Source organism: Rhinopithecus roxellana, chromosome 6, assembly GCF_007565055.1.
Source record: "Rhinopithecus roxellana isolate Shanxi Qingling chromosome 6, ASM756505v1, whole genome shotgun sequence".
NCBI classification, from domain to species: domain Eukaryota; kingdom Metazoa; phylum Chordata; class Mammalia; order Primates; family Cercopithecidae; genus Rhinopithecus; species Rhinopithecus roxellana.
Window position 1 is genome coordinate 125,909,371 of NC_044554.1, and position 13,050 is coordinate 125,922,420.

General features: G+C 39.4%; 1 protein-coding gene across 3 annotated transcripts in view; it reads left to right on the forward strand.

The window, feature by feature from the left end:
* DYNC1I1 (dynein cytoplasmic 1 intermediate chain 1) overlaps window positions 1–13,050 on the forward strand; it is a 342,413-nt gene that overhangs the window by 263,142 nt on the left and 66,221 nt on the right. The gene's annotated exons all lie outside the window — the stretch shown is intronic.

Sequence of the window (13,050 nt, forward strand, 5' to 3'; positions counted from 1 at the left end):
TCTCGATCTCCTGACCTTGTGACCCGCCCTCCTCAGCCTCCCAAAGTGCTGGGATTACAAGCGTGAGCCACCGCACCCGGCCTATTTCACTTGTTTTTAAACATATAGGTAATACTTGAAAATATTCTAATTATAAAAAATTTAAACAATTCAAATAATGATAAAGCTGCAGTCCTCCTCTACCAACCCCAACCCCATCCACAACATCCCCTTCACTGCCTGCACCTCAGTCCCCTTCCCAGAGGCAAACTTTTATCAGTTTCATGTCTATGTTCTGGAGCTTGGTGGTATCTACTTACTTACATATGTACCTATGGAAATATATGATTTGGGACTTGGGTTCTTTTTTTGTTTGGTTCGTTGGTTGGTTTTTTATTTTTATTTTGAGCTGTTGGAGGTTTTTAAGCTGGTAAATGACCCTATGTTATGTTTTAAAAGGTAATTCTGGCCGGGAGCAGTGGCTCACATCTGTAATCCCAGCATTTTGGGAGGCCGAGGTGGGTGGATCGCTTGAGGTCAGGAATTTGAGACCAGCCTGGCCAATATGGTGAAGCCCCATTTCTACTAAAAATACAAAAATTAGCCATGTATGGTGGCACATGTCCGTAGTCCCAGCTACTCTGGAGGCTGAGGCAGGAAAATCGCTTGAACCTGGGAGGCGGAGGTTGCAGTGAGCCGAGATTGGGCCACTGCATTCCAGCCTGGGCGACAGAGCCAGACTCCATCTCAAAATAAAATAAAATAAAAGGTAATTCTGTCCATGCTTGAGAGCAAGAAGAAAAGCAGAGACCACTTGGAAGGAAGGCGCAGTAATCTAGGAAAGAAATAACGTTGACTTAAACAAGTAGTCTGAGATGGAGAGAAATAAATGAATTTTAGGACCATTTAAGAGATAAAAGTCACAGAAATTGGTGATAGATTTGGTAGAAGGAAGGTAGGAGATGGAGTCATCAGCAGATAACCTAGGTTTATGATCTGAGCAGCTGGTGAGTTGTAGCATTCACTGCACTGGAGAACAGCAGGGGAAGAACATGCTGGGGAAGAGCTTTGCATATGCTGAGCTAAAGGTGCCCGGGAGGGGCATTCAAGATCTCATTTCAAGATCTCCATTAGGCAGTTTGATATGTGAGTCAGAAGAAGAGAGAGACCTCCCAGCAGCCTGTATGCACTAGAATAGCAGTGATCTTCGCAAGTGAGTGTATTTTTCTTTTTACACGGTCTCACTCTGTTACCCAGGCTGGAGTGCAGTTGGCACTATCTTGGCTCACTGCAGCCTCTGCCTCCCAGGTTCAAGTGTTTCTCCTGCCTCAACCTCCCTAGTAGCTGGGATTCCACAGCACACATCACCATGCCTGGCTAATTTTTGTGTTTTTAGTTGATATGGGGTTTTGCCATGTTGGCCAGGCTGGTCTCAAACTCCTGACCTCAAATGATGTGCCCGCCTTGGCCTCCCAAAGTGCTGAGATTACAGGCATGAGCCACACACCTGGCCCAGGAGTGGATTTTAAAAGAAACACTAACATGCAATCTGGAGGGAGAGCAATACTTAGGAAATAAATGGGAGAAATTGAACTAGAAAAGGAAGATTTAAAAGTAACCCAGGAAATAGAAGACAAATTAGAATTTTCTTTGCGGCTTCATGGGTATTAATGGAAAAAACCATGTCAAGAGGACAGAATTTGCTTTTAACTATATGAAAAGATAACAACCTTATTTATAAGAGAAATTAAAATTAAAACCAAGTTGAGAAACATATTTTCAACTATCAGATTGACAAAAATCTAAGTTTTGCAACATACTCTGTGATGAGGCCGAAATAAACGAGCTATTCTCATACATTGCCATTGGAAATGCAAAATGGCTCAACACTATGGAAGAGGATTTAGCAGTATCTAAAAATAATACATGTTTTAACAGAACGATTTCCACTTCTAGGAATCTATGCCAAAGATATACTGCAAAAATAAGAAAGAAGACATATGCAGAAGGACATTCATTGAAAGATTACTTGAATAGCAAAAGAATGAATACAACTCAAAAATATCTATCAATAGAGTGCTGGGTGAATCAAAAGTACGGTACCTCCACCCAAGGGAGTAATATTATTGAGGTATAAGAAAAAATGAAGAAAACTTCTATGTACTATTATGGAGTGATCCCTAAGATACGTTTTAAATGAGTAAAGCAAAGTGGAGAGAAGTGCAAATAGTATGTTGTATATTATCATTGTTTATAATTATATTAATATATACTTAGAAGTTGAAAGGATAAACACAAAAGTTACTTATAGGAAGATGGGAAGCTAAAAGAAAAAAATAATAGCTAGCTTATTTGAATATACCTTATTTTTACATTTGATTTTGGAACCATGTAAATATTTTACATAGTTATAAAAGAAAATGAAATAAATTTAAAAATTGATTCCTAAAAAATTTAAAGTAACATGAATCAACCTTAATGTGGTTCAAATGGGTAGCAAAATTCATTACAGAATGATTTGAAGTGACTTTAAAACGCTATATGTTTGGTATACATTCCTAACCAGGATATATTTTAACGATTTTTTTAAACTACCAAAAAAAAAAAAAAAAGGATCTAAACTACTTCTAGTACTCATATTGCTGGTTGTCACATTTCTACTGTTACCCTGAGACCTTTGTATTTGTATGATAACATAAGTTAAATTACTATTTTGGTGTCATTGAGAACTGAGATTATCAGCTTGGTTGGAAGGAGATACAGACTCGTGCAGTTAAGTACAATTCTGTAGTAATCCTGAATCTGAGTGGGAAGTATAGGAACTCATGGCATATATTATCTTTCAATATAAAAGAATACATATTCACTGCTCTGACCACAAAAAGATCTAGGAACAGTGACCAGTTCAGTAGCAGTGACCTTCCTGATGCCCAGGATATGCTCCCCAAATACAAGTTCCACTCAAGGAAGCCAGGGATCCCAGAAGAAATTACTGATTGTAGGTGTGGAGCAGGAAATGTATAAAATAAACTGAGATTATTTTATTATAACAAGCAAAAATGCTACCAAACACTACAAAGTTTTTGTCAAAGGACTTGGAAGCCAAGTTGAGTAAGCTTCTTTTGACCCTGACAACATTGATAAGAGTAATAGATTCATGAGTTCATAACAATACTGAAGAAAACAAACAAATAAAAAACCTCGTTGGCCACCTATGGAGAATACTAGGTAAACAAACTCACCAGTGAGTAAATGAAAGAATGAAACATTTAGTCTGTCTTTTCTATATGAATTGTATTTCAGGGTTACTAAATCATTGATGAGGGGACATTTTCTTTACAGCATTTCAGCTGATATAGGAATAAAAAATGGGCCCGGCACTGTGGCTCACACCTGTAATCCCAGCACTTTGGGATGAGATCGAGACCATCCTGCCCAACATAGTGAATACTTGTCTCTACTAAAAATACAAAAGTTAGCTGGGCATGGTGAGGTGTGTCTATAATCTCAGCCACTAGGGAGGCTTGGGAGGCTGAGGCAGGAGAATCACTTGAACCAGGGAGTCGGAGGTTGTAGTGAACCGAGATCGTGCCACTGCACTCCAACCTGGTGACAGAGCAAGACTCCATCTCAAGAAAGGAAGGGAGGAAGGAAGGAAGGAAGGAAGGAAGGAAGGAAGGAAGGAAGGAAGGAAGGAAGGAAGGAAGGGAGGGAGGGAGGGAGGGAGGGAGGGAGGGAGGGAGGGAGGGAGGGAGGGAGGGAGGGGGAGGGAGGGAAAGAGAGAGAGAGAGAGAAAGGGAGAAAGAAAGAAAAAGAAAGAAAGAAAGAAAGAAAGAAAGAAAGAAAGAAAGAAAGAAAGAAAGAAAGAAAGAAAGAAAGAGAGAGAAAGAAAGAAAGAAAAGAATTTGAAAATCACCATTTTGCAAATACCATAATCTAGGCAATGATTATTGCTGACAATATTGTAAAAATAGAAACAACCTTTTTCATAATTATGGAAATACACAATACCACCTTTGAAGTAGGCTGACACCCAAAGTTGAATCTGAATCTTATCAATCCTCCAGATCTCTGAATTTAGAAGATACAGATGCAAAACATTAAATAACACCACAGGGATGCAATCAGCCAAACCCAAACTGCTGGCATATCTACAGGACAACTGATTTAGTTTCTGCAACAAAACCAAAACTTTTTCCTCAAGGGCAAATTGGAAGCGGAAACAATGTATTAAAAAAACAGAACAAAACAAAACTTGGGACATTTCAGTGGATCTTAAAATATGGATCTTACATAGATCATGATTCAAACAAGCACCAGGTGAAAAACTTTAGAAGACTACCAGGGAAATGCAAATACTAACTGTATATTTGATGATATTTATGAAGTACTATTTTCAGTAATTTTTTTTTTTTTTTTTTTTTAAATGGAGTCTCTCTCTGTTGACCACACTGGAGTGCAATGGCGCCATCTCGGCTCACTGCAACCTCCACCTTCTGGTTCAAGCAATTCTCCTGCCTTAGCCTCCCGAGTAGCTGGGATTACAGGTGCCTGCCACCACAACTGGCTAATTTTTGTATTTTTAGTAGAGATGGAGTTTCACCCTGTTGGTCAGGCTGGTCTCAAACTCCTGACTTCGTGATCCGCCCACCTCGGCCTCCCAACGTTCTGGGATTACAGGCATGAGCCACCGCGCCCAGCCAATAATTGTTATGATCACTTGAAATGGTGTTACCGTTTAGGGATGCATATCGAAATACAGAAGAAATTACATGATATTAGTGATTTGCTTCAAAATAAGCAGTTGGGAATGGGAGAGCTTGTAAATGTAGGTGACTAACATTGGTCATGATTGCTAATTATTGAAGCTGGATGATTGATATTAGTCTCTCTATCTCTGAATATGTTTAAAATTTTCTCTAATAAAGAACCTTTAAAAGGCAGAAAAAGGAATTAGTAATAATGGCAAATACTTCAGAGAAGAAACATCAAGACGGGAATATGTCCATTGTATTTAGCAACTCAGAAGCCACTAGTGTCCATGGCAAAAGCAGTGTCTTTGGAGTTTGTTGAGGGTGGGACAAAAATTACAATGCTTTAAAGAATGAGTGGAAAGCAAGAAAGCATTAAAATCAAGATGTTTTCTTTCCTTTTTTTTTTTTTTCTTGAGATTATAAAGAGCTCAAGGATGTTGCTGCTGTGGAAGAGCCAGTGAAGGAGAGTAGAAAATCTGTACGTGTAAGGTAGAGAAAGGGCCATGAAAAGGTTGCTGTGAATGAATTCATAGCATGGGCAGGGAAGTGAATTTTAAATCTGAGCAGCAACATCTCTTCTGTTGTAACAGAAGAGCAGGTAAGGATGGGATCATGTGTGTGTCCGTGTGTAGATTTAGTGAAGGAAGGCAGAGCAAACTCTCCTGTGATCGCTATTTTCTTAACGCTGTAGGGGGGTTAAATACTCTGCTGAGTAGGAAGTGGAGCTACTGAAGGGAGCAGATTTCAGCTGATCACAGAGAAGAATAGGAAGAGCTGACTGGGGAATGAAAGATGGACTCTGGTCAGTGTGGTGGGTCCAGTTATGGTCAGAAACCAGAATGTTTTAGCAGCTTCAATCTTCAGGACCGATTTCCTCCAAGAAAGGGTAGCAGTGGAAATATGGGCATGAATGACGGGAATTAGATGGATATGGGGCAGGAGCCTTACCACAGTGCGATGGAGGGAAAATAGAGCAAGGAATTGGGAGATATGGACAAGAAAGTGTCTGATGTTATAGGCTAAGGATGTTAGGCTGGAGCAGAAAGGAAATAAAAACAGACAGGAGAAAGTAAAGGGAGCAAGGGATTGGACACCCCTATAAGATCAAAGAACAAAGATGAAGGAAGTAATTGAATAAGAGAATTAGTAACATAAGAGATTACTGTTAGAATGTGGGATGTTTTGATTTAGCATTTCACAACAGAAATAGTTCCAAGTGATTTTTTTAAAAAGTCAAGGATGTGGTCATGTGTATAGCTGAAGTCTAGTGAGGGTGGAATTCACTGCAAATGAGGAGGTCACAGAAACAAAAGGTCAAGGTGCTGGTGTGCTGTGGGCTTTGGAGTGGGCCAGAAAATAGCTAGACTGGGATGGAAAAGGAAACAGTGATCACAGTACCAAAGTCCTCAGTGAATTCGGAGGAGAGACCAAAAGAGGTAGAGAATGATACAGCCAGATGGCCTGAGCTTAAAAGAAATAGGACTTTTTACTGGAGGACTAAGGAGTGATAAAATAGTCCTGGAGAGCAAGTGAGAAGCTGACCCTCTCACTATCTTGAGATAGAATACATGATAATGAACAGCTTCTACCTGAGGAGATGGCAGAAGAGGTGGTGAGGTTAGGGCAGAGTCAGGATTCCATTGAGGCAGGCAGGAGAGGTAGCTTCCCATGAGAAGGCTGAGGATGGAGGCAAAGGCATGTATCATGGAATAAGAGATGTGAGGCAGGGGAGTTGTAGAAACATCAGGAAAGGAGAGTGCAGTGAGTGATTTGTTCAGGTGAAATAAGTGCTAATAGAGATTTCTAGAAAATGCTCTGAGATCCCACTGGGAATGGGAAGGGGAGATGGAATAAAAGGGGCCAAGGATTCAGAAGAGGATGCTAATCATTGCATATTCCAGCACAATGAGGTTAGCATGAAGGGAGAGGGAATTAAAACACATTACATTGCCCTCCCTTTACTCCCACAGCACCCCCTGCCACACCAAGTTTCGTTATTAACCACTGTCAGGGAAGACCACATTGAAGCAGAAACTTTATTGGAGTGGTTTACCTGGCAAACAGAGAACCAGGCTGCATTCCAGGCAGCTGAGTCAACAAATGTCCAAGCAGCCATTTTCATCCAAATGACTGGAAGGTTGGGATCCATTTAGGGAATGAGGCTGGAAAGATAGGTCTATACTTGATTGTGTTGATTTATTTTTATTTTCTAGGTGATGGCAAGTCATTTTAGGAGGGAATTAATCAAAATTTGATTTTAAGGAGTTTGCTTTGGAATACTATGGAAGATGAATTTGTATGGGGAGCCAAGATCAACACTTATTGAGGTCATACTGTGTACTAGGCATTGCACTAAATATTTGAAATACATTAGTTCATTAAATGCTCACAATAAACCTGTGAGTAGATATTAGTATCACATTTTATGTAAGAGGAAATAGGCACAAGAGAGCTTAAATAACTTGCCTGATGTGCTTAGTGAATAACTGGGGAAACTGGGATTCAAATTCAGATTTGAGTGACCCCAAAGACTATGTTCTTTTCCATACCATTGTGTTAAGCCTGGAGAGAAGAAGCCAGTTGTAAGTCTAGTTTGGTCAACCAGGTGAGAGCCAGAATTTAGGCAGTGAGCTTGTAGAGGGGAACACCAATCTGAGAAATAAAATCAATCAGATGCAGTGACCAGCAGACCTGATTTGAGAGGGGAGTCAGTGATGATTCTGATATTTCTGCCATTAGCATCTGAGTGAAGAATGGTGGTGCCAGTGACTGAGACAGGACATACAAGGGGAGGAGTGGGCTTGGGTTAGAGGTAGGAAATCAGCGATCTGGGCATGCTTAGACTGAGGTGTCTGGAAATTCCCACAAGGTAATCGAAGATGCTTGTCTTAGTCCATTGAGGGTTCTATAACAAAACACCTTAGAGTGGGTAACTTATAAACAACAGTCTTTATTGCTCACAGTTCTGGAGGCTGGTATGTCCAAGATCAAGGTGCCAGTAGATTTGGTGTCTGGTGAGTGCTCGCTGCCTCATAGATGGTGCTTTCTTCTTGCATCCTCACATGGAAGAAGGGGCAAACAGTCTCCTTCAAGCCTCTTTATAAGGATACTAATCCCATTCATGAGGGTGGAGCCCTCATGACCTAATCATCTCCTGAAGTTCCCACCTTTTAATACTATCACAGTGGGGATCAAATTTCAACACAGGAATTTTGGAGGGACACAAATATTCAGTTGACAGCAATACCGAGGCTCAGGGGCAAAGGATGAGTTAGAAATATAGATATGACAGTGATCAGTCGTTTATTCCAAAGGTGAAATGTATAATAGAACATGCATTGAAGAGGCTATGAATGCAATCTTGGAGCTGCTAATGCTTCAGGTGCTGAGGCGTGAGAACAGGATGCTCGTTAAAGAATGTGATAAAGGCTGTTAAACACCAGAGATATCAAGAAATATACAGATGGCAAGGCAAGAAGAGGGTCACGTGGACCTCAGTGAGAACAATTTTAGTGGAGCACTAGAGACAGATTGTGAGTGGTTGTGGAGTGAAAAGGGAAGACAGTCGACACAGAAAATATAGACTAGTCTTTCAGACATGAGGCAGTGAACATAAGGAGATAGAGAGGCGACTAGCAGGGAAAGCCAGGCCAAGAAAGGATTTTATTATTATACTCTCTGAGAGACCTGAGTGTATTTGCGGCCTGAAGAGGAGCCAATAGAAGGTGTATGGTTTAAAAAATGGAGGAACAGAATTCACCGCTATATAATTCATCCATGTAACAAAAAGCGACTTGTACTCCAAAAGCTATTGGAATAAAAATTAAATTAAAAGAAAAAACCAGAGGAAGATGATTCCAAGTGACCATGTCAGGTTTAGGATAGGGAGAAGGGGCAGAATATTGGTGAGACTAAAAAAAGGCTTACAGGTAGGTTTAGCTACATGGAAGTGGAAGAGGAAGGAGGAAAGAAGAGAAGGTCCCCCATTTCTTCGGTGGAGTCAGAGGCAGTTATCTGTTAACGGTGATGGGAACTGGGACGTGGTAGGGAGAGGAAGGAGGATTAGACCAGGCCCTGTAAGAGATGGGACAGGGCCCTGACTACAGAGGATATCTGAACTGCATAGATTTGAAAACCTGCTAGGGCTGAATATCACAGATGTATTTCATAGGTGATATCTAATTTAAATTTTATGAGGTGATAAGAAGAGTGCCAGGAATTGTGTAAAATTGCCATTGTTGAGTCTCTTACAGAAATCTCCTGAATCTGACATTCAAAGCTCTCCACAGTGTGTCCCCACCATTACTAGAGCAGGTGAACAGATCCAGGTTTGGGAGATGCACCACTTCTTTACAATTCTTCTAAGCCAGTGTTCTCAAACTGTGGCCCCAGATCAGCAGCAACAGCATTACCTGGGGCTTATGAGAGGTGCAAACTCTCTGGGCCCCACCCCAGACCTTCTATATCAAAAACTCTGGGGATGGGGGCCAACAATCTGTGTTTTAGAAGCCTTCCAGGTAATCCAGACGTTGCTAAAATATAAAGAGCCATGCCCTAAACCTCCGTAAAGTTCTGTTTCAAACTTCCCATCCTACAGAGCTGGTGGGCAGTTCAGTTGTGTTGAGGGATCCCTCCTTTCTCCCAGGGTTGTGTTAGAGAACTGGGGATCTAGTTTAGGGTTCAGACAGGAGAATGAAAGCTATTGTCCCACCTCCAACTGGGTTTCCTCATATAATGAATATGCTACATGTTCTGGACAGAGGTTTGTACTGTGTATGTGTTTGAAACCCCAAATTAATTATGACCCTTTATGGTGTTCTAGACAGTTATGCTTGAAACCCTTGACAATATGGGCTAGTGGTTTTCTCCTCTTCTTAATCTCAATGAGCATAAAATTTAAAGGAAGCAGTCACATCTCTTAAAATTACTAATCACAGGCCGGGCGAGGTGGCTCACGCCTGTAATCCCAGAACTTTGGGAGGCCGAGGCGGGCAGATCACGAGGTCAGGAGATCGAAACCGTCATAGCTAACACAGTGAAACCCCATCTCTACTAAAAATATAAAAATTAGCTGGGCATGGTGGCGGGTGCCTATAGTACCAGCTACTCGGGAGGCTGAGGCAGGAGAATGGCATGAACCTGGGAGGCGGAGCTTGCAGTGAGCCGAGATCTTGCCACTGCACTCCAGCCTGGGTGACAGAACAAGACTCCATCTCAAAAATATATATATATATATATATACATTACTAATATATATATATTACTAATGACATTTTGCAGGACTGTGGCTGAAAATAACCTTTATCTTAATAAAAGAGGCAAAGTAAAAAGAAGGCTGTCTTGAAAATATTGGAAATTGAGTTTTTTGGCCTTTTTCCATCTTACTGACAATGAGAATTTTCACAGAAGTGTAGCAGGGCCAAAGATATGAGATGGGTAATTATTTTAGTCCCTTCTGACAATAATAGTTACCTTTGTAATCTTTACTTTAAACTTATTGGATAACTTGGAGTCATTTTATCATTTAAACAAGGCAAAGAAGTTTGTAATAGAGTCTTAATAGGATTAGTAATAGCCTCACACTTCACCTTGTAAATTAAATAACATAAGGAAAAATCCTCCAAATCATAGAAACAATTGGTGCTAAGAAACAACACTATGAAATAATATGAAATCAAATTTTTTAAAAGGCTGCAATTTAATACTTTGTTGATAAAATATAGTATAGTGGTGGGGTGCAGTGGCTCACACCTATAATCCCAGCACTTTGGGAGGCCGAGGCGGGCAGATCACCTGAGCTCAGGAGTCCGAGACCAGCCTGATCAACATGGTGAAACCCCGTCTCTACTAAAAATACAAAAAATTAGCTGAGTGTGGTGGCTCATGCCTGTAGTTTCAGCTACTCGGGAGGCTGAGACAGGAGAATTGCTTGAACCTGGAAGGCACAGGTTGTAGTGAGCCGCTGCACTCCAGCATGGGTAACAGAGAGAGGCTACGTCCCAAAATAATAATAATAATAAGCTCGAAAAGATAACCAAAAAAAGATCAAAAGCAAACAACCCGACAACAAGAAAATTTGGAAACAGAAATATGTATTTTGTACACTCTACTGCCCAAGAATTCACATGTCTAACACAATAATAAAATACTTAAAAAGAAATTCTGTATTCCAGGGGTAATGTCAACTGGAATTAGCACAGTGAGCAAAATGAATCTCACCCTGAAGCCTATAGAAAAGTCCATATGAATTCACTTTGCATAGCTAAATGATTGCCAGAGAGACAATAACATTTCACATCCTGAGAGAAGTGATGATTTTAAAGTTCCAAATTTAAAATGAAACTTCTCTACATAGGATCTTAGAAATATTGCAGTTAAATGAAAAAAAAGCATATTTAGAGAAAATGTAATCATTGTCAATTCTCTTTGTGATTTGAATAGTTAATATTTCCATTTATTTTATATGGTTTTATTCAAACTTTCCTTGAGGATTGAACAGGTTAAGTTTTTGAAGTGGTAGCGGCTAAAGGACAAACGTGATATTGCATATTTTGGGATGTTAAGGTCCTAAACAATACCCTTTCCCATCCTGTTTATCTTGTGCCTTTTTCTACCAAACTGCAGTTTCACCCTCTACAGCCTGTATTTATCCCCATGATTGCCACTAGACCTGCTTCTTCAAAAGTTGCCCTGACCTGCTTTCTTGCCTGTTCCAGGGGTCATTTTGCCATTTTCATTTTCTTTGATGACTTTGCTACTTTAATAATGTTGATTAGTCCCTTGGAACATCCTTTTTTCAATGAGGCTGCTTTTAGAGTATAGTAAAAAAAAAAAACTACATATTTTAGTCTACCCTTTGTGATCCTTTAAAAAATGTATTAAAAATGCATTGCCTGAATTAATTCTGTTGAGTACCAACTCTTACCTTTTACTGTATCTTAGCACATTAAATTTCCCATCCATCAAAACATGCTGGAGCTGATGCTCAGAAATAAAGTATGTACTCTTGGCTGGATTAAGACATTCATTATTCCACTCAGCTTGTCTGTTTGCTGAGGTTTTGGATAATTTTTTTTTCCTGTGCTGCAGTTTAGTTTAGTGGCTAGACAAGTTCTGAGTCTTTGGATTTTTTTATCAATGCATCCAGTTTGGAAAGTTTCAGTGGATTCCAATTAAATGTTGGGTTAATATTTATTTTGGTCCTGGTACAACTTCAGATGGATTTAGGTTCACGATACTGTTTATGTATTTGCCAGGTCAGTCCCTTTCTTCAGACTTCAACAGGCTTATGTTTCTTCTATTTGTATTGAATATATCCTCTAAATCCTTTCTGCTCTCGACTTTTGGGTCTTAAAATTCAGTTCCTTTATATCAACTGATCAGGTATATGGCCTAACTTAACCCATGTGTTTGTATTTGGTGTGGATTTTGGACACCACCCTGGGGTGCTGTCATCCAAGAACCTTTCATGATACACATTTGATTGATGGAAATCACTGACTTCCCCCGAATACATCTTGACATTTTAGACATTGTATAATCTTTCCTAGCAGTTAACATGCATCTCAGTCCTCTAATCTTTTAACAGTGACTCTGCTCTGAGAATAAAATTTTCTAAGTGACTGGAGAATTATGTCTTTGCGCAAATTAGAAAGATAATCTTCAATTTTCAAGCAACTACTGTGAAATCAATAAATATTACCTATTTCACTTTTACATCCTCTGCCAGGGTTAAAATATAAGATGGCTGTCTTAGCTGATTGTTTTCCCTGTTAGCTACTAGAAAAGAACGGTAATTTGAATTTTATGAATAAAAAAGACAAGAAACAATTTTTCCTAAGGAAGAACATTAGTTATGACTTTTCAAATATCTTCATTAAAATGATTATATATTACAATAAATGTTAAGTATGGGTATATTATAAATAATACAATGATTTAAAAAAACACTTTTATCTCTTGAATCACAGTGAGTATGAAATTGGGATAGAATTGCCATCCTTTCCCTGTAAGACTATGAGCTCCTTGAGAGTAAGTCCCTGTGTTTTTTGTCTGCATCCCATTAACTGGCATAGTGCTTGGGACCTGGTAGGCACTGAGTTAAATCACTGAGTTAACACATGAATAAATAAATGCTGGTTTTTAAAAAGATGTACATTGAAAGTATACTATAACAAATATTTAGTTAGCAGTGGTTTTGAGCAGTAAAATTCATAGCTGTAATTTAGAAATATAATAATTAGAAAACTGAGGTTAAGCTTTAAAAATCCTACTAGGAAATATTTAAGAAACTATAATATTGAAAAAAGAAAGCAGA